Source organism: Manis javanica, chromosome 2 (genome assembly GCF_040802235.1).
Source record: "Manis javanica isolate MJ-LG chromosome 2, MJ_LKY, whole genome shotgun sequence".
Classification (NCBI taxonomy): domain Eukaryota; kingdom Metazoa; phylum Chordata; class Mammalia; order Pholidota; family Manidae; genus Manis; species Manis javanica.
Window position 1 is genome coordinate 202,855,382 of NC_133157.1, and position 23,400 is coordinate 202,878,781.

General features: G+C 41.3%; 1 long non-coding RNA gene across 3 annotated transcripts in view; it reads left to right on the forward strand.

The window, feature by feature from the left end:
- The window catches only part of LOC140847990 (uncharacterized), a 147,621-nt gene that overhangs the window by 13,791 nt on the left and 110,430 nt on the right, over positions 1-23,400 (forward strand). The window contains exons 1-3 of one of the 3 annotated variants that reach the window (XR_012128396.1): positions 11,653-12,388; positions 13,317-13,399; positions 18,224-18,306. This is a non-coding gene — a long non-coding RNA (uncharacterized lncRNA). Of the gene's footprint in view, positions 1-11,652; positions 12,389-13,316; positions 13,400-18,223; positions 18,307-23,400 lie in introns of those variants that run through there. The other 2 variants (XR_012128395.1, XR_012128397.1) reach the window with 2 other exon arrangements.

The window sequence follows — 23,400 nt, forward strand, 5'->3', positions numbered from 1 at the left end:
GTGTGCTTAAGTGGGAGGAAGGACCTCAGCTCTGCAATGACCCCCATGCAGGCAGAACTGATCTGGGTTTCGATCTGCCTTGCTGGGCTGCGGCTCATGCTTGTGGGGTCCAGCTTGATCCTTTTTGCCCATGCCCCACTTTACGTACATCCTCTCTTCCTGACTGTCTGCCCTGTAGACATCAAACTCTGCTATCAGACGTGCAGACAGCAACCTTACAGTGACTGCTTCACTAGCTCCCACAGTTGTGTAGGTCAAGTCCTGTAACAAATGTATGTATGTATCTATGTGTATGTACAAACTTGTATATGTCCTGTTTCCCTGATTGTGCACGGATACAAGTAGAAACATTTTAGAGAAAGGTATTATTATGAGAAAGTCACAAATTAATAATCACTTAAAATTTTTTAGATAAAGGGAACAAGACATAATCCCCATATGTTAAAACAGCTGTTTTTGGCTTCTTCACTTAACGCTCTTGTCCTTTTCCACAGAAACACATTAAAACAGAAATGCAAGTTCAAACAAAAGTTTAAGCATCCCTAGGTACCATTTTATTTTTTGCCCTGACTCCCTTACCTCGAACATAACTTTGTATCTGATGTTCTCTCTGCTGGTTTTCCATTCCTGGTCAGGTGGCCTCTGGCATATCTACTCCTTGCTGCAAGACTCATCATGGAAATGGGTAAAACGTCCCTTCCACGCTCTTGTGCTCTGCTCTGTTACAGCAAAAACATAACTCTTCTTGTGATCTCAATTTATTAGAGGAAAACATTTCTAACCTTCAAATTTTAATTTAATTTGTTCAATATCCTCAGCAGTTTAGGAGATGGAGTGAGGTACAGACTGAAAGACAATTTGAGAAGCCTCCCTCCTCTTGCTCAAAGTTTCCATTTCCCCGTTCAGATGACTGATAATCATTGTCGGGTCTAATGGGCTTGATCCTCTCTTAGGGTAAAGTTTCTTCCCATAGGATGATGACCATACAATTTATGTGCTTTCTGGGACCCTCTTGAGAATGAAAGGGGGTGTTATAAATGATTATTCATATTAACAAGTGGACACCTTTCCATGAGGCTGCTCGGCCTAATATGAAATAGTTACTGTCCAGTGCTAACCCCTCCAAATCCGGGACAGAAGCATTTTCACACATTTACAGTCATACTGTTTATGTTGCATCTGCTTTATTTCATTTAACACTGTATCATGTTTTCTACACTCTGCAGGCCTGTGTCTCCCACTTGTTACATCATTGCACATAATTGCATTGGAGTACCTTTTAAGTCACTCTACCTCCCATTAGGCTTTTAAATTGATTATAGCTTTTATCTTTTTTCCTTTTTTTTTCATTTATAAGTTAAAGTAAACATTTTCATGCAAACAACATCTTTCTTCTTCTGGATTATTTTTATAGAATAAATGGTCTGAAATGGGATAATTGGATTAAAGGGTGAATATGTATTTATGCCTCTTCTTAATGAATTTATTGTTATTATTTCTCATCTTTGAGTCCCATAGTCTTTACATGCACTGAGTAGGTTAATAATGCTCTTCTTTTTATCTCTTGCCCTTATGAGTTTTTGGTCTAAATGATTTTTCTTCCCCATTGACTTTTTCCTCCACTAATATACTTGTTAAATAAGAAACAATGCAAAATAGAATTTATCAGAATTCCTATGTTTATAGAGCATAAATCTAAAGCAATATTACAAATTATGGAGTTGCATTTTATGCACCCACATTGCATTTTTGTGCCTTCAATATATTGAACTGGTCTTAGTATATCTGATGCACCTTGTCTTGATGAAGCCTGGCAATTCAAGAAAAAAGTGATATACAAAGTGCTAACATCACAGCAAAGCAGCCTAAATATTCCTGGAAAAATTCCCACACATATTCATCCATAAGTTACTGTACATAGTATTGTATAAGGATAATTTTGTTAAACAATTATGCAGCTCAATACAATATAATGGCATTTAAAAATGCATTTGAATTGCTCTCTCTTCTCTCCATAGAAAATGATAGTAAAAATTATTGTCATATGAAGAGATAATTGTACAAATAGTATGCAGGCAAAAAAATAAGAAAAAGAATATAAAAATGGATTTTGTATGCTGATATTGTGTTTTGCAACTTTGCTGACCTAGGTTATGAGCATTAATAGCTTCTTTGTGGACTAAGTACCATAGCTGTGGATTTCTTGTAGATGCCCTTTGTTACGATGACAAAGTTCCCTTCTATTCCTGGTTAGTTGAATGTTTTTCTCATGAAATAATGTTGGATTTTGTCAAATTATTTTCTTCATCTTTTGAGATGATTATGTGGTTTTTATTATTAAAAGTACATTAATTGATTTTGGGGCATTAAAACTTGCATTCCCATTTGGTGATGTTCTACAATCATTTTAATGTGCTGCTGGATTTGGTTTGCTAGTATTTTGTTGAGGATTTTTGCATCTAAATTGATAGTGGGTATTAGTCTGTAGTTTTGTTGTTGTGTCTTTGTCTGGCTTTGGCATCAGCTTAATAGCAGCATCATACAATAAGGAAAGAAGTGTTTCTTCCACCCCTATGATTTGGGAGGGTTTTGGAAGGATTGACATTAATTCTTCTTTAGATGTTTGGTAAATTCACCAGTGAAGTCATCTGGAATTGGAATTTTTGTTGAAAAGTTTTTGATTACTGATTCAATCTCTTTATTACAGATCTATTCTAATTTTTAATTTTCTGAGTCTGGTAGTTTTTGTGTTTCTGGGATTTATCCATATCATTCAGATTATCTAATTTCTTGTTATCTTTTTATTTATGTTGGCACAGTTTTAATGTCCCCGCTTTCATTCCTAATTTTAGGAATTTGAATATTATCTCCCTTTTTCCTGATAAGTCTAGGTTAAGGTTTATCATTTTTGTTGATTTTGTGAAAGAACCAACTTTTGGTTTTGTTTATCTCTAATCTTTATTATTTCCTTCCTTCTCTTTGTTTTGGCCTTACTTGACTTTTCTTTTTTAGTTTCTTGAGGTAAAAGGCTAGGTTATTGATTTAAGATCTTCTTTTTTAATGTAGTAATTTTTAGCTATAAATTTCCCTTTGAGCATTTCTTTCACTGCATTCCATAAATTTTGGTATGTTGTGTTTTTGGTTTCTTATATCTCAAAGTCTTTCTAGTTTATTTCTTCTTTGACTTCTTGGTTGTTTCATAATATGTTGTTTAGTTTCCATGTATTTGTGAATTTTCCAGATTTCCTTCTGATATCATTTCTGATTTCATCCCATTGTCATTGCTGAAGTATTTCTCGTCATTTCAATCTTTGAAAATTTACTGAGACTTGTTTTGTTGCCTAACAGAGAGTCTCTCCTGTGTATCATGTTTGTTCCATGTGCACTTAAGAAGAATGAGTGAATTAAGCCAGAGCCAGTTGAAAGTCACAATGTCTTTTGTGACCTAGCCTCAGAAATTATCTTCCATCATTTATGCCTTATTCTATGGGCTACACAAGCCAACCTTACTCAGTTTGGGAAGGATTTCATAAATGCATGAATACCAGTGGTGGGAATCATTTGTTGAAGCTTGACAACTACCATCTTTTCTCTGGTTCCCAGTGATTTACAACTCTCACACATGTAAAATACACACTCAACCCATTCTGAGGCCACCAAAAGTTTTATCCTATAACAGCATCAGCACAAAGGCCTGAGTCTCCTTATTATTTGGATGGTCCAGGTGTGAATGAGGCTTCTAGGATGTTCCTTAAGTACATTTCCTTTCCAGCTGAAGATCTGTGAAGTAAAGAGATAATTTGTCTTCTCCCCACACCCAATATTCAGTGGTGGGACTCCTGTGGGACAGTTGCTATAGATGTTCCTGTTCAAAAAAGGAAGAAATGGGAAGCATATAGGAGTCATAAGGTCATAGCAGTTCTGAGAGTCAGTAGGGCACAGGTTGGTAGTTCATTGAGCAGGACTAAAAATTTGGGAATAATTCCTCCTAACCCTTGGCTGTACTTTCTGGGCCCTTGTATCTACCCTTTGAGTTATCCTTCTTTCATGAAGTGTAAACATGTTTTCAGGTTTGTGGCTTTTTCAGGGGTTCTAAAGACCTCTTTACATTTTGTTTGTGTCTTTTCCTTTCAATCCAAGTTATTGCTATTTCTGCCAATTCATTTTTCTTAAAAACTCTATGAGTCTCCTAGGAATCTTACTGGGATTCACTATATTACACAAAAGCTACCTTTACAAACACCTTTATAGTGGGGACTTTGGGAAGTGATTAGGTCACAAGGGTGGAGCCCTCATGAGTGGAATTAGTGCCCTTTTAGGAAGAGACATGAGAGAGTGTGCATCCCCTCTCCCTACTTTCTGCTACGTGAGGATACAATGACATGTCTGTCTGCAACAGATACTGGATCTGCCAGTGCCTTGATCTGGGAATTTATAGCTCCAAGAACTATGAGAAATAAATGTTTGTTGTTTGAGCCAGCCAGCAGAGTATTCTGTTATGGCAGTGTGACTGCACCTGCTCACTGCCTTGAGTTACATTTCAGAATGATTGAATGCTGAAAATATCATGTAGTTCAATGTTAAATATTTGATGGAGTTAGTACTCAGATCAAAGTCTTTCTGATTCTGAGCCTCATGTTACTAATCATGCACTCACATGCTGCCCTAAATCAGGCACTTAGCAAAACCATAGAGAAAATAAAAACTGCTGTTGACTGATGAATTAAATATGACCTCTCTAAGTTTATATTAAAGTCTGCTCTTGCAGCAATCACATAGTGACACTGAAATCAAAAGTTTCCATTAGTTGATTCTTCTCAAAAACTGAGTTGTGCGACAGCTGAAATGAATTTTGTGTGGTGTTGGCCTTGAACTGAAGTTCCTTGGCTGGGCCCCATGGGATGCACACTTGTGGCCTTACAGGCATGGCACAGGGGAACCTCTCAGAGAAAACTGGCAAGCGTACAAACAGCAACAATGAGCTTTGCCTCCCATGGCCTTGCTTGGCTCTGTAATTGTAGCCCTTTTAAGGGATTAGAGCACAGACAGCAAATTCCACATTAATCCACTTTTTAAGAACAGAGGAGATGCCTGATATTAGCCAATAAATTGTACTGACTTAAAAATGGGTCACAGATACTGCCTTTTGCCTAGGTAGAAGGCCAGAAACATACTGGGCATTGTGTCCAAAATGGGATTAAACTAGTCCAGGTCCAGGCAGTTTACAGCCTCAATAATCTGGTTTAGTAAAGCACTATGTTCACTGGAAGCAGAATCCAGATTTTCTCCTACTTATCCAAATCCTGAAGTATGTGTTTCAGACATGAAATGTGTTTCCTCTTAAATGCTCTGTTGCCTGTTTCTAATGACATAATGAAGAAAGCCTCATTAGCCACTAAATGATAATTTTTTAATCAGGAAAATAATATATGTTCATAGTTAAATTTTCAAATAGTATTGAAAAGTAGAAAACAAAAAATAAAAATCCTCTCCTTCAGTCCAACTCCTTCGGGGTTATCACTGTTGATATTTTCTTGAATACTTGTGCAGAAATCTTCTATGAATGACAAACATATTGTTATGGCATGAATTATATCACCTGAAAAAGTTATCATGGAGTCCTAACCTCCAGTACCTTGGAATATGACTTTGCTTTGGAAAACCTGTCTTTATAGAGATAATCAAATGAAGTCATTAGGGTGAGCCTTAACCCAAATGACTGGTGTCCTTATAAAAAGGGGGAAATTTGAACCCAGAGACAGACAGGGAGAAAGCCATATGAAGATGAGATGAAAGCGTCATCGTGAGAACAGTGAGGGGTGATGACGCTCCTATAAGCCACGGCAGCCCAAAGATTGCCAACAAATACCCGAAGCAAGGGGAGAGGGGCACAGACAGATACCCCCGACAGCCCTCAGAAGGAACCAACCCTGCCAACATCTCGAGTTTGGACTTACAGTCTCCAGAACTGTGAGACAATAAATTTCTGTTGCATAAATCACTTCATTTGTAGGGTATTGTTAGAGCGGCCCTCACAAACTACTGCACATATAGAAATTGATATTGATGTAGATACAAGTATGTATTGTCTTACTGTCTTAATTGTCTTAATTGTTGTATAATTGTCTTACTTACCATTTCATTTCTTTGTGAATCGCAGTTCATTCTGGCCCCCACTTTACATCTGTCTGGCTTCAGTAGCTCTATGCCTGTTTTTTTCCCAATGTACTGACAGTTGAGATTTCAATGATGCTGTTATCTTTATAAATCCTTCCACACTTAAGAGCATATGCATCCCTGGCTCTGAATATATGGCCTCTGTTTTGTAGTTTTTCATGATCTGCTGATGTTCAGTAGACACCAGGTACTGCACTGATGTTTCAGAAGATGCAGAGATGAGTAAAATGAGCAGATGCTATGCAGCATTCTGCTTGAAGTGAAAAGAGATCCCAGAGAAAGAGCACAGCCAGGATGAAATATTACATTCATGATCCAAGTACCATCTCTTAAAGTGACACAGTAGGTCAAGGAGACTAGAAAAATGTAAATATCAGCCCATCAGATTTAGGGGACATTTCCCATTAAGATCATCAAGTTTATTTTCTTTGATTTTATATGTAACAAGCAACCTTTCCATTTTAATGAAGTTTCCCATACAGGCTTTCCCTTTGGAGAAGCTTGCCCGATGGCCTCACCTAATACATTTGCTCACCACTTATCCTTCATGCTAAGTTCAGGGCCTGCCTCACAGTGTGCACTCATTAAATATTTGTTGAATTGACTAAATATTATGAATAGTCAATAAATAATATTGTGTGCCTCCTGTGAGTTGGAAATTGGGCTAAGCAACTTTGTATGCCAAAAGTTAAGATTTCTCATAGTAAATTAGCAATTTGACATTCTGATTAATTAGTCACTGATCTATGAATCAAGTTAAATGGGTTAAAACCCTGAGAATCTCATACCATCATTCCAGAGAAAATCTATTTCCTGAATTTGTACACCAAGGCTTAGATGCTTCTGTAAGTCTTCAGGAACTTCGAAAAGCCCTATTGAGCATTTCTCCTCCCCTCCAAATTCTCTCATTTATTTATTATTACTCAATCAGCTATTCATTCTGTTATTTCTCCAAGTCTTTATTTGATATTTCTTTCATGCTTTTATCAGACAGCAACCTACACCTAATGTGTTGGTTGCTAGTCTTGGGACTAAGTGAGGATTCCAAGATATTAAGGCAATTTTGTCTTCCAGGAGCTCAGACACAATATCCTCTTTAGAATGAAGGCTGGAAGTTATACCCTTTGTCTGTTTTGAAGGTAACATATAATACTGAGGGCTTCTTCTTCCCACCAGACTAGTTTCCAAATGAGGGGAAGACAGCACAGGAGGCGGGGCGCCTGATTCCTGGTTGTATCCTTTCCTATCTCCAAGCCAGATTCCAGGTTTTGGCATCCAAAACTCACAGTAATGGGAGAGATTCTGAAATTCATTCTATTGCAGAGAATTTTAATGGGGAATTCAGATCAATAAGTTAATTTTTTTTTTCAATCATGAAAGGGAAACTGTTTTGGTAGCTATACTGACGTGATCTCTATCATGCTCATTGTGCCATAGTGTTTTCAGAAGCTATTTAGGGCTACATTTCTCACTTTATAATTATCAAGATATCAGATAAGCACTGAGCTGCTCCACTATACCACTGACTCTGTAACTGTAGCACTGAGTGTGTGGTGCCCCACTCACCGGACAAGAGACTGGAGCCAGCCCACACTCATATGTTCGATGTGGTTTTGTAGGAAGAGCCCCAGCTGAACACCTCTGTATGGTGACTGTTGTGGACCCATCCATGCATCTTCATTAATTTCAGGGTTTTCAAGACCGGGGTGCAGTCCAATGAAGTCTTTAAAGAAATGCAGCAGTTGACAGAACATTGATGACTTATACCTACATTAAACTAACATTTATTGAGTGCTTATTACATGTACTAGGCACTTCCACAAACATTAGCTTGATTACTTCTAAAACCAATACATTGAAATAGTAATGTATTGAATAACCTCGTTTTTATAGATGAGAAAATAGAAGTTCAGAAGCTTAAGGAGCTGTCCCAAGATCAGAAAGCCATTACATACTGGCACCATGCCTGAATATCATATATATGCTTCCGCCTTTCCAATTCTAGTGAAGACAATGCACTTTGGGTTTCTTTGCTTCCCTTCCCACTCCCCTTTCTTCTTCCCTATCTGCGTTGCTCCTTCCTTCTCTGTTGCATCCTTTCAGTCACCTTTCTCCATTTTTTCTTTTGAGTGTCTACTCCGTGTCACTGTCTTGAGACTTGGAAACGCAGAGGTAAATCTGAGGCCCTCATGAGAAGCAGAGGGGACAGGGAAGGCGAGATACTCACTGAGACACATGAGCCTGACATTCAGCGGCAAGAAATGGGACAAGAAATATAAATGCTTCATGAAACCACTCACACTTTTAGGGCCATCCAGAAAGCCTGTCCAGAGCGAGAAGAGAACCAAGAGAAGAGGGGCCTGGGAAACACTGGCCTTTGTGAGGATTTGTGGAAACTGAGGAGCCTCTGACCCCTTCAGAGGCAGAAAGGACCTGAGAAACAAAAAGCGAAGTGGAAGCTGTTTGTGTCATTGGAAGTGTCATGAGGTTCAGCAAGGTTAAATCATGTGGCTGAGCTCCCGTGGCTGGAGAGGGGAAGAGTCACACATGAATGTCACCGTTGGAAAGAACACTGTTTCCATTCATGTCTCCACATGGAGGGACATCAATTAGCGTCTTTCCCTCTCTCTTAGACACTCCACCTGGGGATGGAGGGGTGGTATTTTATTGGTGATTTTGGAAGAGAAACGGGGCCTTGCATAGTGCCCTTGTCTTTGGGAGCTGCTGCCAGAATGCTGCCAACACTGCCCCCCATCCCCCGCCCCAGTTTCTTGTTTCCTTTGGGCTCTCATGTGATCTTAGCAGCAAACGCCTTATCCTGGAGGAAGGAGATCTGAGGTAGAGCAGAATTGCAATGAAGGCATCTGCCCAGTCCTAGTTCCGGGGCTTAACAGAAGGAAACAGTGTAGCTGTATGTGTAAGCTGCATTTCTGCATCAGCTTTATCTGTATTCAATCTGGCATTTTGTCCCTCATTTACCTGACTCTTCTCTGACTCTCTTTCAGTGGAGCCTCGTACTGGATGAGAAAGACTGTCCTGGTGCTCACAAGCTTTCTTTCTGCACCCAGGCAAGCGCCTGCTGATGCGGTTTGGGTCTCCTTCAATTTCAGTAGTCACAGAAACTTCCCTCTTATTAACAAGCAGCCAAGAATGTATTTCAAAACTACAGGCAGACATCAAAATGGACAACTTATTTTTGGCTTTGGTGCAATGTAAAAATGAGGACTGCCTATAATTTGGGAAGCCATGTCTTCTCAGCTGGTTGCAGCGTCTGAAGTTCCCTCTTTCCCATTTTCAAAGGGACATGTTAGCACTTCTCAGTGGAAGTTTCTACATCATATGCAAGCTAGGGATTGGAGGAATAGGATGTCAGGAATTCTCCCCCACCCCCTCCCAAAAATATATATATATATATATCACTTACTTAGTACTTCTTGGATGGCAGGGACTATTCTAAGGGCTTTACATATATTAATTTATACAAGCCTCATGTCAGTCTCATCTTGCAAATGGGGAAACTAAGGCATAGGGAGATTAAGTGACTTGCCCAAGGTCACAAGGTCCAGGGAATGGCATAAGTGGGACCCGGCCTTAGTTGATCAGCATCCATGCTCTTAGCCAGTCTCTGGCCCTCCCCTGCTATACCTACTTCACCTACTTTACCATCTTCCTTAGGTCAGGACACCATAGCCACACCTCTCCTATGTAATAGCCACAAAACACAAACTTGAGTGGGCAAACAGCCCCCATGTTAGCCTGTCTCAAGTCAGTCTTGGGTGGTTTGAAACGTGTGCGGCACTAGAGGAATGCAGGGGTGGCTGTGATCACAAGGACATGCGGCGAGGACGCCCACTCTGTGCCAGGCACTGGTCCCGGGCCTTCCCTTGGGGTGTGGTTTCCCGTGGATGGAACAGACTCACCCAGTCGTAGGAGAATGGCTTCAGAGTGTGAGAGGGAGGGTCTTTCTCTCCCTTCAGGGGCCTGGGGGGCTTGAATCACAAGAGAGGATGGTTCTGTCACAGCGTGCTGTTGAGTTTGGAAATGCTTTCCGACCCCGCAGTGTTAGATGGGCAGTGCGCTTTGGGAGAACGGCCGAGAGCCCGAGAGCGTGTTTCGGCGACGGCGGCTGGTGGACTGCAAGTCTGCGATACGGGAACCGACCCAAGAGGTGGGAGCGGCAGGCAAGGCTTCCCTAGCAGCGTACCTCCAGGGGAGAGAGACTCTTCATCTCAACAAGCGTTCCTTCTGCACCCAGGCCAGCGCCTGCTGATGGTAGCAGCTGCACCGAGCTCGGCCCCTCCTTGGTGTGAATGATGGGAGATCGGCGACGCGTGGCAGCCCTCGGAGATGCCTGCGGGGTGAACGCGCCAAGGAGGCCAGATGGCATTCACCCTGAAACAGTAACAGCTGCAGCCACGTTGAAGTCCTCCAGCCGCGTGTAAGACTGAGCAGCTCTTTTCTTCGCAAGACCAGGGCTAAATATTTGGATTGAGGAAGGCCTGAAGGGAAGTGGGGACCTGGGGGAGGTCGGAACTTCTCATGATGACAAGATGAGGGCTGGGGTTGTGGAGGTTAATTTAACTTAAATATTGCAACAGCTGGTTTGAAGTTATTTTACAGCCTACATGGATGAAGAGGGAAGTGTACACACACATCATTGCATTTAGTCTTCAGAGTATTCCCTGAGGTCACATTATTATCTACATTTTGTGGATGAAGAAATGGAAGCTGAAACAGATTAAGTGACATGCCCAAGGTCATATTGTTGGCAGGCAAGTGGACACCAGTTTGGCCCGGAAAATGTGTTTTTACAAGTCATGGCATTTCTTCTTAAGACCGAAGCATGAAGGTGCTAGTGTAAGACTGTGAGCGCCTAATCTTACCCGCATGAGGTATCCGCCCCGCAGGGCCATCTGATAACCAGAAGGAGCATGTGGCTTGGCAAAGAGACCCTATTGTTACTGTGTTTTGTAACAGGCATCATTAGGGCAGAGGAGGATGGCCTAAGAGGAGGGATGGCTTTGGTCCACTGTCTGGCAAACATTCCTCTCTCCTTACCCTTTTTATAATGCTCAGGCCAAGTCCAGTTAGGCTACCATGGTATAGTGAAGGATCGCTTCCTAAAGGCAGCAGGTTGCAGGGACACTGGCCAAGTGTGTTCCCAGACTTATCTCCGAGTTTTCCCAGAGGAGAAGCACTGAAATTATATGAGGCATGGTTTCTGAACTTGAACTTGTAACAGTCCTATAGTTTAGTGACTCTTTTAAATACCTTCCTCAGCATAGACTCCCTTTTGAGAAAAGTGGCTGCACATAACCACTTCCTTTAGTGTTTACCAACTTAAATGCCTCCAGGGATCAGGCTTGAAGTAAGTGAGTGAAGCCACTTGACAGTAGGGACATTTAGGGACTATGTTAAACTATAGAGATCAGGGGCCTTTTGAACGGGTCAGTTGCTGGTTAGTACTGGTTGACTGTGGCTAGTGCTTCCAGTTTTTCAAGGAAAACTGAAAATCTGGATTTTCTCATGAAATCTCCTCACTTAAAACTGTTAAAAAATTCCACAGAGGTTCAGTACTGTACTGGCAGCACTGTGCCTCTTTGCACCGATTGGAGACGAAATGGCTGGAGTGATGGCAGCCCTCTTTAGCTAATCCCCAGAAATTACCTGGTCCTGGTAAACGACCTCCTCCACAGGGAAATCATATACCAGAAAGTGACTTCAGTTCAATCTGGTCTTTACTGTTGGGGAATTGGAACAGGAGACACAAAGAGAGTTAAGTTGTAATAACCGGAGAAGAAGAAGCAGAGCCTGAGACTCATCAAGAAACATTAAAGGCAGAGAGTTTAAATTGGGTGCTTGCTGCTGAGAAGCTGATCGCAAGTCAGACTGGCTGTCATTTGTGCTGTGTACAGTGGCTTGCTGGAGCTAAAGTTGTTTACTGAATGAATGTCACGGTTTTCTTAATGTCCCATTTTATCTTTACAGTAAAACTCATTGACTAAGGTAAAACAAGTATGTCTGGGAATCTCATAATTCCCGAGATGCTGGTCAGTGCAGGAATCTGTGGGCTGATACATGTCATTTGATTATAGTAGACACTCCTTCCTCACACTGATGGACTCTGGGGACCATGTGACCCTGACCCTTCTGCTGACTGGATAAGCAGGGGACACTTATCCCGAGTTGAGCCAACCAGATGCTATACCCTGTGAGTTTGAAATCATATTAGTTCATTCATGATGAAAGCTTGAAGAGGGGATGTATGCTCAGATGCTCAGGACTTGAGGCTCTTGTGAGGTAGGCCTTTCCAGAAAAATTCATCAACATACCTTCCAAGGTCCCTCCAGAGGTGGCTTCTGCTTGGCTTCTAGCCTCAGCCCTCACCAATCTCCCTGGCACTCTCTGCTCCGGGCATTTCCGCCGTCTTTCTATCTGCAGGATGCTGTGATCAGCATTGCCTCACAGCTTCTGCATGTGCAATTCTAACTTCCTGGTGATTGGTGAGCTCCTATACAGTCTTTCAGATCTCAGCTCAAATGTCATTTCTCCAGAGAGAGGTATTCTTAAAGTTAGATCAGAGCCCTGTCATTTTCCCCTCCCCATTCATTGCACACTCCTGGGCTCCATACAGTTTCTGTTTCTGCGTAACAGCTCACTGTGGCCCTGCATTGTGGCTTTTCTTCCTGCATTCTTACCTCATCACTAAGGTGGTTAAATGCATTGCTCAGGGGTCAGATACTTTGGTTTTAAATTCTGACTCTGCTATTTAGTAGGAATGTGATTTTGAGCATTTCACTTAACCTCTCTTAGTCTGTTCAGCTATGAAACTTATACTTGCCCTCAATTTATACTTGCAAAGACTGATGCTTTTTGGAATGTCAATTTAAATGTCTATATTCTTAGTGTTTCTTTCTGCTATTGAGGTAAAATAAAGGAGGGGCTGAGCTCAACATCTCAAGAAAATTATGGTGCATCAGAAGGAGAAAGAGAGTCTTTCCTTGTTTTTGTATTTCAAAAGTCGAGGCATTCCAAGGGAAACTGAGAGGGTGTGTATGAACAGACTACCCCAGATTTTTTGGGGACAATGTAAATAAAGAATGAGATATAAGCAGCCTTACTGAATTTCTGTGTGGCAGGAGAATAAAGAATGATCCCGGTTGCTTAGGAAGTTGGCCAGGAGTAAGCCTGTGGTCAAGAATGGAGATGACACATTCCAACTGTGAGTGAATCAATGGCTGAAAACCAGGAGGGAGGACTCAGGAGGGACCCGGCTCAACAGATGGCTGGAGGTCAAATAGCACCAGCACACATGCCAACAGTGCCTTAGCTCCCTATAAACTCCTCCCGGATTACAGGTCACCCCTTAAAAAGGAGAGGGACCCCTCAACTGCCTTAAGATTAAACCTCCAGTAATAAGGGAACTTAAAATAGCAATGAAGTTCAGAAATTAAAGCAAGCATATTTCTCATACATATTAGCTTGGGGACTAACATTCTTAGATGTTTTCTAAAGAAGAATATATAATGAAGCTGTTTCACATCCTTTGATAAGGACCACATCCTCTTCTCTGTAGTTGACAATAGCTGCCTGACCATGTGCAGGTCTCCTCAGTGATGGCAAGGGTGATGGGTGGCTGTACCTTATCAACAATAATGATGACTCTGGTGAGGAAAGCCATTTGGGACCACTTACCTGGGAAAATGACTGGGTTTGTAGGAGGCACTTAAGGGTTTATGAACTCCTTAGAGGTAAGGTATCCTTGGGCCATGAGGCTTTGGAGAGAGAGGCAGGACCTTTAAGTGGATTGAGTTTCATGATATAGAGTCCTGTTGGGTGTTCTGACTAATTTCCTATAGGATTTGCTTAGCATTTTTATTTTAGGAGAGCATTGTTAGAGATTTGGCACTGTGTGTAAGGGTTGGGGGGCTTAGAGGCAAGGCTGGGTGTCTGTGTTTAAAAATCATGGGATTGATACAAGTGGAGAAATTTTGATTATATTTTTGCTGCATTCATAGACTGAGGATGGTGAGATTTCTGCTTTGTAGTGAATCCAGATGAGAGCTGAATCATTTTAAAGATAAACTCATATGACATAGAAAACAAGAAATGGAAAACATATTATATGGGAGATGGCTGTAGGATCTGGGCAAATTTACCCAGAAGAAAGAAAGCTCCAGGTGATACAATTGTGAGCTTTAAGTATTCAAAACCCTGTCACTTGGAAGAGGGATTGCACTTACTCAATCAGGACCCAGGCCAGATCTAGGATCAGTAGGTAGGAGTTATAGAACCACAACTTTTAATTCGCTCCATAGAATAGTTGATTCAAACAGAGTTGTCTAAAGATTGGATGGGCTGAGTTCATGGTCAGATAAGGAATTCAAGCATAGATTGGCAGGAATATTACAGAAACAGGAGGGGCAGTGTAGTAGTTAAGACTCAGAAGTGAAATTGGGTTCCAGTTTTGGCACTTACCAAAATAGGACATATCATAACAAGGTGCTTCATTTTTCTGCTTCAGTTTTGTAATCTTTAAAATGGAGATAATATTGTCTGCTTTACAAGTGCTGGCAAAGATTAAGTTGAAAAATTAACTTTAGTCCTTAGTTGTCTAGAGAAGGGATTTGTGTGTACGTGTGTGTGTGTGTGTGTGTGTGTGTGTGTGTGTGTGTGTGTGTGTATGTATGTGTGGCATTTCTGACCTGAACTATGGCATCTTCATATCCTGAAGTTCTTTGATTCTAAAGGCTTTGGTAGAGAAAAGTTGAAAGAATGCTCTATTCTTCCGCATTCCTTAGGTACTCTGCAATATTTCAAAATGAGCTTCAGAGTCTTTGATATTGCTCTAGTTGCTTGTGAAATTGTTTGTTTTAATGTGGCTTTCTGCAATCAAAAAATTCCATTTTTAACAGGTGGGAAATATTTGACGTTTATTCTAATGCCATCCAAGAAAACGCCCCTCACTTTGCTGGCGTGAAATGAGGTATGAGGGTTTTTCACTGAGGAGTTGAAAAAGACAGAGAAGGATGAACAATCACAATTTGTTCCCTTGGCTAATAGCATGATTTGATTGTGTTTACATGTCAGACTTGTGTTCAGGGACCTTTGAGCCTCTGTGCACGTTTATCAAATTGCAGACAGCACCACTTACGCATGGCTGGTGATAGAGCGCTTCCACACAGCTGAGCAGCTCTCCCAGTAGCAGGTGATTATTTCCCAAGATAAAAGCTGCCTACCTGATGCCAAAGCAATTCATCAATTCAATGACAAAAAAAAGTCAGACATAAACCATTCTCTTGGTGTCGTGTAGGGCTAACAATTGGTTGATTGACTGGGTTTTGGCCCAAACACAGCCCAAAACAAACCTAAAGCGGCATGAAGTGTTTATGGGAATTTTCATTATAATGCAGTTATTTCTGCTGAACTTTTTATGGTTTCCAATTTGTTCCCAACTTAACTGGGGGTTGAGGTTAAGTGGTCATATCATCACTAAGGGTAAAGGGTTTGTTTGCTAACAGGAAAAGTGGTTTTCCTTTCCGGTTTGATGGCGCTGTGCAGTTTTCAGTGATAACTTCTCTGGGCAGGGGAGGTTTGGTTTGTAAAGGAAGAAACTCTACCCTTGGAAGATACCAATACACTGCAGAGCAGACGTCTCAAAGTCTAAGAGCAACCGCTGTTTGACTTTTGTTTTTCTTGCCACAGATAAGGTGGAGTAGAATAACCCTCAGCTCTGAAGTCAGAAAGAATTCATTTGTTCATTTATTTAGCATATTATCGAGCTCCTTTTATGTTTGGCTCTGGGGATTCAGCAACAGACAGACAAGCTACCTGCTCTACAGACATGACAATTTAGTAGGACGGTGGAGCCGAGGGACCAGACAATATACATATGCATATTTTCAAACCCCAGCCTCCGCATTTCCTACTTTTTGTGAACTAGGGAAAGTTCCAAACTTACTCAGTGTGCCTCACACACAGCAGGGGCTCAGCAAACGATACTCTTCCCGCTTTCCCTACTCCCTACCCTTCAGGACCCTAGAAAAACAACAAACTGTCTGCTTCTCACTTTTAGCTGACATCTTTCTTAAGGCCAGGAAAATGAAGATTCTTGTCGTACCTATGAACTGTATGTAGATGGACTGAGAATGAGTTGGTTTATTATCTCATGTTCCTGTGAGCGTCTGTCTTTTAAGTCCTACAGCTAACCGATCTCTTTTTTCTCTCCATTTTGCCTTGCCAAAGAGAATACTTACACATGAACTATTTTCAAAGCATAAGTGTTATTTTTTAAAAGCTCTGGTGCAAAGAGCTTGCCTTGACTGCAGATTTATTCTACTTTTTACTGAGTTTCTACCGATTAAGGTGTTTTCAAAAAGCGATGAAGGGAAGTGGTTCTTAGGATCACAGTCTGAGAGGTCAAGGTTGTTTCGGCCCCGTTGGGATGGCTGTGCAGTTGTCTGGTTAGAGACTGGGACTTAGAAGAAGAGATGGTGAATTTGTTAATAGGGTAATCAGTATTAATTAAGAATTATAATTTTATGTGCAAATACAATTTATAATGGATAAAAAAAGTAGTCTATAATGATGTTTCTCAAATAAAATATGTAGAGTTCCAAACAGTTGAATTGAAACAAGTATTTGTATTATATAAGCCCATTGGGAGATTGAGGAAATGATATGATATAAATTGAATATCCCATTCACTCTCTCCCACTCCCCTTCCATTGTGCCAGGTACTTAAGTGCAGATTTCATGTGAAATACCAAAATCTTCCTTGTGGAAAACTGAGTAAATTTATCTTATATGGCAGAACAAATATTTTAAAATATTAAGAAATCTCCCACTCTCCCCAAAAGATGCTTGCATTGCTCTGATAGCTCTTTACTTGTGCTAATTGGACAAAGTGTCCAAAGGAAATCTGGAAAAGCCTGGAAGAGACAAGTGGGATTTTCACCAAAAAGGTAGAGAGTTATTGTCAGGAGGTGGAAAGAAAACCAGAAAGAATGAAGGAACTAGAAGGTCTCTTGGGAGAAATCTTGAGAGCTTGGAGGTGGATTGGAAAAAGATTTTGTGGGTAGCTGCCATATATGAGATGCATAGACATAAAGAATGATGAAGGAAAGAAAGAGGCTGTTAAGAAGTTTGACTCTGCATTATAAATGTAATTTACTCGTGACCTTCTTTAGGAAGATATAGTAAGGGTGTAAATTACATTCCAATTATTGTGGCTGCTCTGTAGGTTTTTGTGTTCTGTTTTGTTTGCATGCCATACACTGAAGAATTAGAACCTCAGAATGGCTTTATGAAGTTTAACTTTGAATAAAGCCCTTAAGCCATTCTGACATTTTTGTGCCTGAAACTCTGTTTCTCCTTTAAGACATTTCTTCAGTCTTGGGAAAAAATAGCTGAAAATCCCAGGGCTATGAAGTTAGACAGATCTGGGTTTGAATCTTAACTCCTAGAGCAAGTCATATCTCCTCTACGGCTTCAGTTTCCTCATCTATAGGATGGGTTAAGAGTGCTTACACTGTAGGGCTCTTGTAATCACTGGGATAAAGGGGCTGAGTCCCTTTAGGAAACAGCTCATCAAATTAGGAAGCTTTGAGGGAAGTATACTAGCAGGAATATTTTTTAAAATATATAGACAGGGTGTAAGAAAACCACAAAAGACAATGCAACACTCAGGCTACCCCCTTCAGGCCTGAAGGTCTGAACAGGGGTGTTTCCTGGATGTGGAGACAGAGAAGGCTTGTCGAGAGAGCTGCCAGAGAAATGTGGAGACCCCGTGTGGAGAGGTGCCCCACAACCTAGGTGGGGCTGGGAAATGAAGAGTGCAGCTTCCCTCCCTCTCTCCTTTTATCCCTCCAATTCCTTCGGGAGCCTTTATTGGCCAAACCCACCTTGAAGTCTTTTGGTGGGAGTCCATTAAGGTCACAAGAGGTGAGCTGTGGAGAAGAGCGGAGAGGGATGGAGAGTGGCTCTGGGGGCAAACCGAACATGTCCATCATGCTCAGTGATTTCTTTCTTTCTTCTTTCCCAATAGCGTGGACAAGAGGGTATCTTTCCCATGGAAGAATAAATGTGCTGTAGAGGTGTTGCTATTCTCTGAAAGATGATACCTTACAGGTGAGTTGTGCAGATCATGACACAACACAGACAAAGCTCTGGGGTTGGAAACGAACAGGTATCAATCTTTGAAAGGACAGCGGGAGAAGCACAGCTGGTCTAGCGGCTGACTCTCTCCATGAGAGTGAGTGACGCAGAGAGCTCGCTATGTTGGTCGGAGATAAACAGGAGCTCTTGTTTCAACAGTGGCTTTTCAAGTCTGCCTGTTGGCACAATGCTCAGTCTGGCTGAGGGTGTCATATAAACAGGGCACATGCCCAAGCATGTAGGCAAGTCACTACATTTTCAGCCAGTAGCCCATGAGCCACAGCTAGCTGACAAAGATGATGGCAGGGCATCCTTTCGGATAACACACCGTGGACCACTTGTATGTTTTCAAACTACTACATAAATGAGCTGAAGACCACCTCTGGAAAAGAATTCTTTGTCATCGCTGGTGGTGCAGATTTTTGATTCATTCCACTTGAATCAAGCTTCTGAACTTTGGATAAAAACCTTTTCTAAAAAAAAAAAATTCTGTTTTACCTCTCACAGTGGGCTGAATGGTGACTTCTCAAAAGCTATATCCATGTTCTAATCCCCAGAACCTGTGAATGTGACCTTATTTGGAAAAAAAGTCTTTGCAGATATAATTAAGTTAAGAATATTGAGGTAAGGAGATTATGTTGGATTATCTGGGTAGACCCACAGTCCAAAGCCATGTGTCCTTATTGGAGACATATAGGCAATAGGCACAATGAGATGTCTATGTGAAAAGGGGGGGGAAGATTGGTGTACTGTGCCCACAAGCCAAGGAAGCCAGCTACCACTGGGGGCTGGAAGAGGCTTTGAATGGATTCTCCCTCAGAGCCTTTGCAGGGGGTATGACCCTGGCCGTAGACCTCTGGGCTCCAGAATTATGAAAGAATAAATTTCCATTGTTGTAAGCCGACAAGTTTTCGGTATTTTTTCAGTGGCCCTGGAACCTAATATACCTCCTGTGAAACCATCTGTTTTGATGCCTTGACAACAAAGTATACTGAGTTCTATCAGCCTAAAGAATTGTAGAAATGGTGCAGAATATGAACATCTTAGAATATATTTTTTTGAAGTTTATGAGAAGTCATCTCAAATCCTGGAAGGCTGTGCTATCTAATTTACACTTTAAGCACTTGCAAGGAAGCATCATTAATTTGAAAGAGAGGAGAAGGGATATAATTGGAGGAAGCAATCATGTGTCTTAGATTCTAGTACTGGCTTTACTCCTCACTGGCTATTTGACCTTGGAAAATTCATTCAAGCACTCCAAGCCTAGATTTTTCTATCTCTAAAACACTTGTCCCACTTAATTTGTAGGGTTAGCAGAAAGATTAAATTATACAAGGTGCTTTGAAATAGTAGAGTGCTTTCTTTTCTTTTTTTCAGGTGTAAGTAAATTTTAAACTATTAAACTACAAAATCTTATACATTTCATTATTCATAATTAACTATTGAGTTATATTAGATCCTACTACCTCAGCATTGGCAATGATTTGGAAAAGGGATACGTGGGGGGCAGGAAATCGGGGTTTAGTCCTGGCTCTGTCATGAAGTAACCCTGGACAAGGTATTGAAACTCTTAGGGGTACAGTTTTCATATGTTCAAACAAGGAGTTGGATTGGTGTTGCTCCCATATCTCTAATTCTATAACATTTTAAGAAAATTATGAATAGCAGGATGGTTCTCTCGCTTAGTGAGCTTATTCCTTCTTATGGGTTAAATTTGCACTAAATCCTGTCAACCCTGAACTTGTCCGCCGAGCTCCAGATCGATATAACCAAGCATTTGGATGTCAGACAGCAGATCAGCTGAGATTGCCAAATCTCAGTAAAGGAAAGGCAAAACAAGATTTACTTAGAGTAAGAAAAAAAAAGAAGAAAAAGTAAGAGAATTTATTGGCTCACTCAACTGAAAAGTCTATGAATAGAGTTAGTTTTAACTACAGGTAGATTTATGGCTCAAATAATGTCAGCTAGATTTACTTTCTTTCCATCTCTCAGGTCTGTTTTGCATGGGGTTGGCTCTAGTCTGGGACTTTACGTGGCGCAATACTGCTATTGCATCACCTCCTAATTACGTGTATCAGGGGAAAGGGAAAACTTTTTCCCAGGATGTAGAGCAAGAATTTCATTGCATCTCCATGGGCCTGGCTGAAAGTCCACTTCTGAGCCCATCACCGTAACCAGAAGAAAGTCATTGTTTGGGTCATGTGACTTCTTTCTGAGCCACGGATATGGCCCTGCTGTGCTGGACCCAGTCAATTACAACATTTCAATAGTTTTCTGTACTGGTTATTAAACTGTGGGTAGCATTAAATTGGAAAAGTGGGAGTATTCACATAAAAAATTAGGGATTTATTTATTTATTTTGGAAAGCTGGTTTGCCAGCCCTGGTCACCCCCACTGGGGATAGCCCTGTTTAAACAGTGGGTGAGGGAGGGATCCCCCTCAAAAGAGAGGCTGTTATCAAAACAAGGAAAGAATAAATAGCAACAACAATCTAAAAAACAATTATTCACTAAACCTGGAAATTCAAACTCAAAATTTTCAATGTTGAACTTACTCTTGTTCTTCAATTTCATTTGTCTTGTGGATTTTCTATCTCGATTGGTAGCCATCATGCCAGTCAGACACTCATTTAAAATGTGACATTTAACTTCAAGATGCTTTTCTTTCTCTCATAACATGATTTTGCCTCCATACTCTTTTTCCAGTCCATCTCTTCCTGTGTTGCCACTGCCCATTACCCTGACTCAGACTTGTCTGATCTCCCCTGGACTATTTCAGGATTCTCCTAATTCGTCTGCCTGCCTTGAGTCTTTATTTCTCAAATCTATCCAGCATATTGCCACAAGGGTGACCCACCTTCAGTACATCTGACCAGGTTGTTACTTCAATCCTAGATCACTTTTCATTGCATGATGAGTAAGGTCTAATGTGCTAGCTTTAATACATGTTCACACATTCTTCACTGTATCTTCCTTTAAGAGGTGGACCTTAATTGTTTCCCCTTGAGGGTGGGCTTGATGAGTAGATTATAACGGAAGTGATGGTGTGTGACTTCCATGAGCAGGTCGTGAAAGGTATTTCGACTTCCTTCTAGCTCTGCCTCTCAGACGGCCCACCCTGGAGGAAGCCGGTTGTCATTCTGTGAGAACATTCACGCAGCATGAAGGAGGGGTCCACACAGCAAACAACCGAGCCCTCCTGCCAACAACCATCTTGGAAGCAGATTCTCCAGCCCCAGTGAAGAGTTTAAGTGATTACAGTCCAGGCTGATGTGTTGATGGCAACCTCAGGAGAGACTCTAAACCAGAATAACCCATCCAAGTCACTCCCAAATTCCTAACCCATTGAATCTGTGAGAAAGCAACTGATTGTTATGCTAAGCTGCCAAATTCTAAGTGTAGCAATAGATATTTGGTCTCAGCCTAACACTTTCTCCCCCATTGTTGAATTTGCCACTTTTAAAAATGCATATGGGTCTGTCTGCCCTCTGTCTGAGCCTCCTGAGGGTAGGTACTGTAATTCACCAGTACACTGATATATCCCTGTGTAGTAATTATAAATCACAAAGATGGCTGCTACCATAGCTCCTATTCCAAGCACTTTTCTAGAGTCTTGCCACTTCCCCATCTAACAGGTCAAGTCTGTGTCTCCTCCCTTTGAAACTGGAGAGAACTTTGTGATTGTCTCAAACAATAGAGTAGAGCTGAAAAGATGCTATTTTGCTTCCTGAGATAAATCATAGAAAATGCCATGCACTGCTGCTTCTCTCTTTAGACTCCTGCTCTTGGAATCCAGCGACTGTGCTGTGAGGAAACCAGTCTGTATAAATATCCACATGGGCCCCAGCTCACAGCCAGAGCTGAGGTCTTAGACAGCAGCCAATGCCAACTAGCCATGTGAGTGAACCGTCCTGGAAATGGATCTTCCAGCCTCTAACTGAGTCTCCCACACCAATGCCGCATGGATCAGCGATGAACTGGCCCTGCTAAGCCCTGCTCAAATGGCAGATTTGTGATGAATGGAATGATTATGATTAGTTTGAGCCGCTCGGTTTTTGGCGTCATCTGTTATGCAGCAATGTATAACTGGAAGGTAGCATAAGATATCGGTGAAAAGCATAAGGAATTTGCGGTCTGAATTGATAGGAATTGATCTGGGTCCCACCTCTACTACACGTGAAGTGAATGACTTGAGTAAATCCATTTGATTCTGTGGGCTCAACTTCAAACGTGGGTAACACCTATATTACAGGTTTGTTGGGTTAATTAAATGAAATACTGGGGGAGAAAGATATACTTTAAGAAGGATAAGGAGAAGATCTAGCTTTAAATTCATGGGGGTTAATCCTTACTAATTAATTATATCTAATATTTATGGATCACATGCCATGTGCCAGACACATTCTAGATGTTTTACTCTTCCAAAAACTTTGTGATTTAGTTACTTTTAAAATCCTTCTTTACAGTGAGTAAATTGAGCCCCCAATAGCTTAAGAATATACTCAAAGTCATAATGGAATACTTAACTTGTACAGAATTATTTTTCTATGTCCACATGTCTCCCCAGGGCTGTTGGAGAGCAAGGAGTGTGTGTTTTGCTCACAACAGGCTTCCCCATCCCTGGCTCATAGCAGAAAGTAAGTTCGTATCTGCTGAGTGAGTGAACCTTCAGGCATTGACTCACATGTCAAAGTTTGTGTGTGTGTCTTGAAAAGACACAGATGGGAGTTATGGCATACTGGCTTTATCAGAGCAGGTCCACACAGCTGAGTGTGGAGTGTCCTGTGCCAGGACAGCTGGGAAGCATTAAGATCACATCCTTACATGATCAACCAGCCACTGTGACTCAGTCTGTAGTATGGTGATACTGTGGCTAATTTGCATGAGCTGTTTGGTTTCAGAAGCTTAGCAATGGCACAATAAAACCTTTATTAACAAGGCTACTCAGGGAATGGTGTATTCCAACTACTGAGAAGGACTAGAAAGCTCTTTTGTTTAAACCCTTTTGGAAAATATCTATAAAATGTGGTGGCCATCCATTCTGCCTTGCTAAGGACCATGCAAGTGG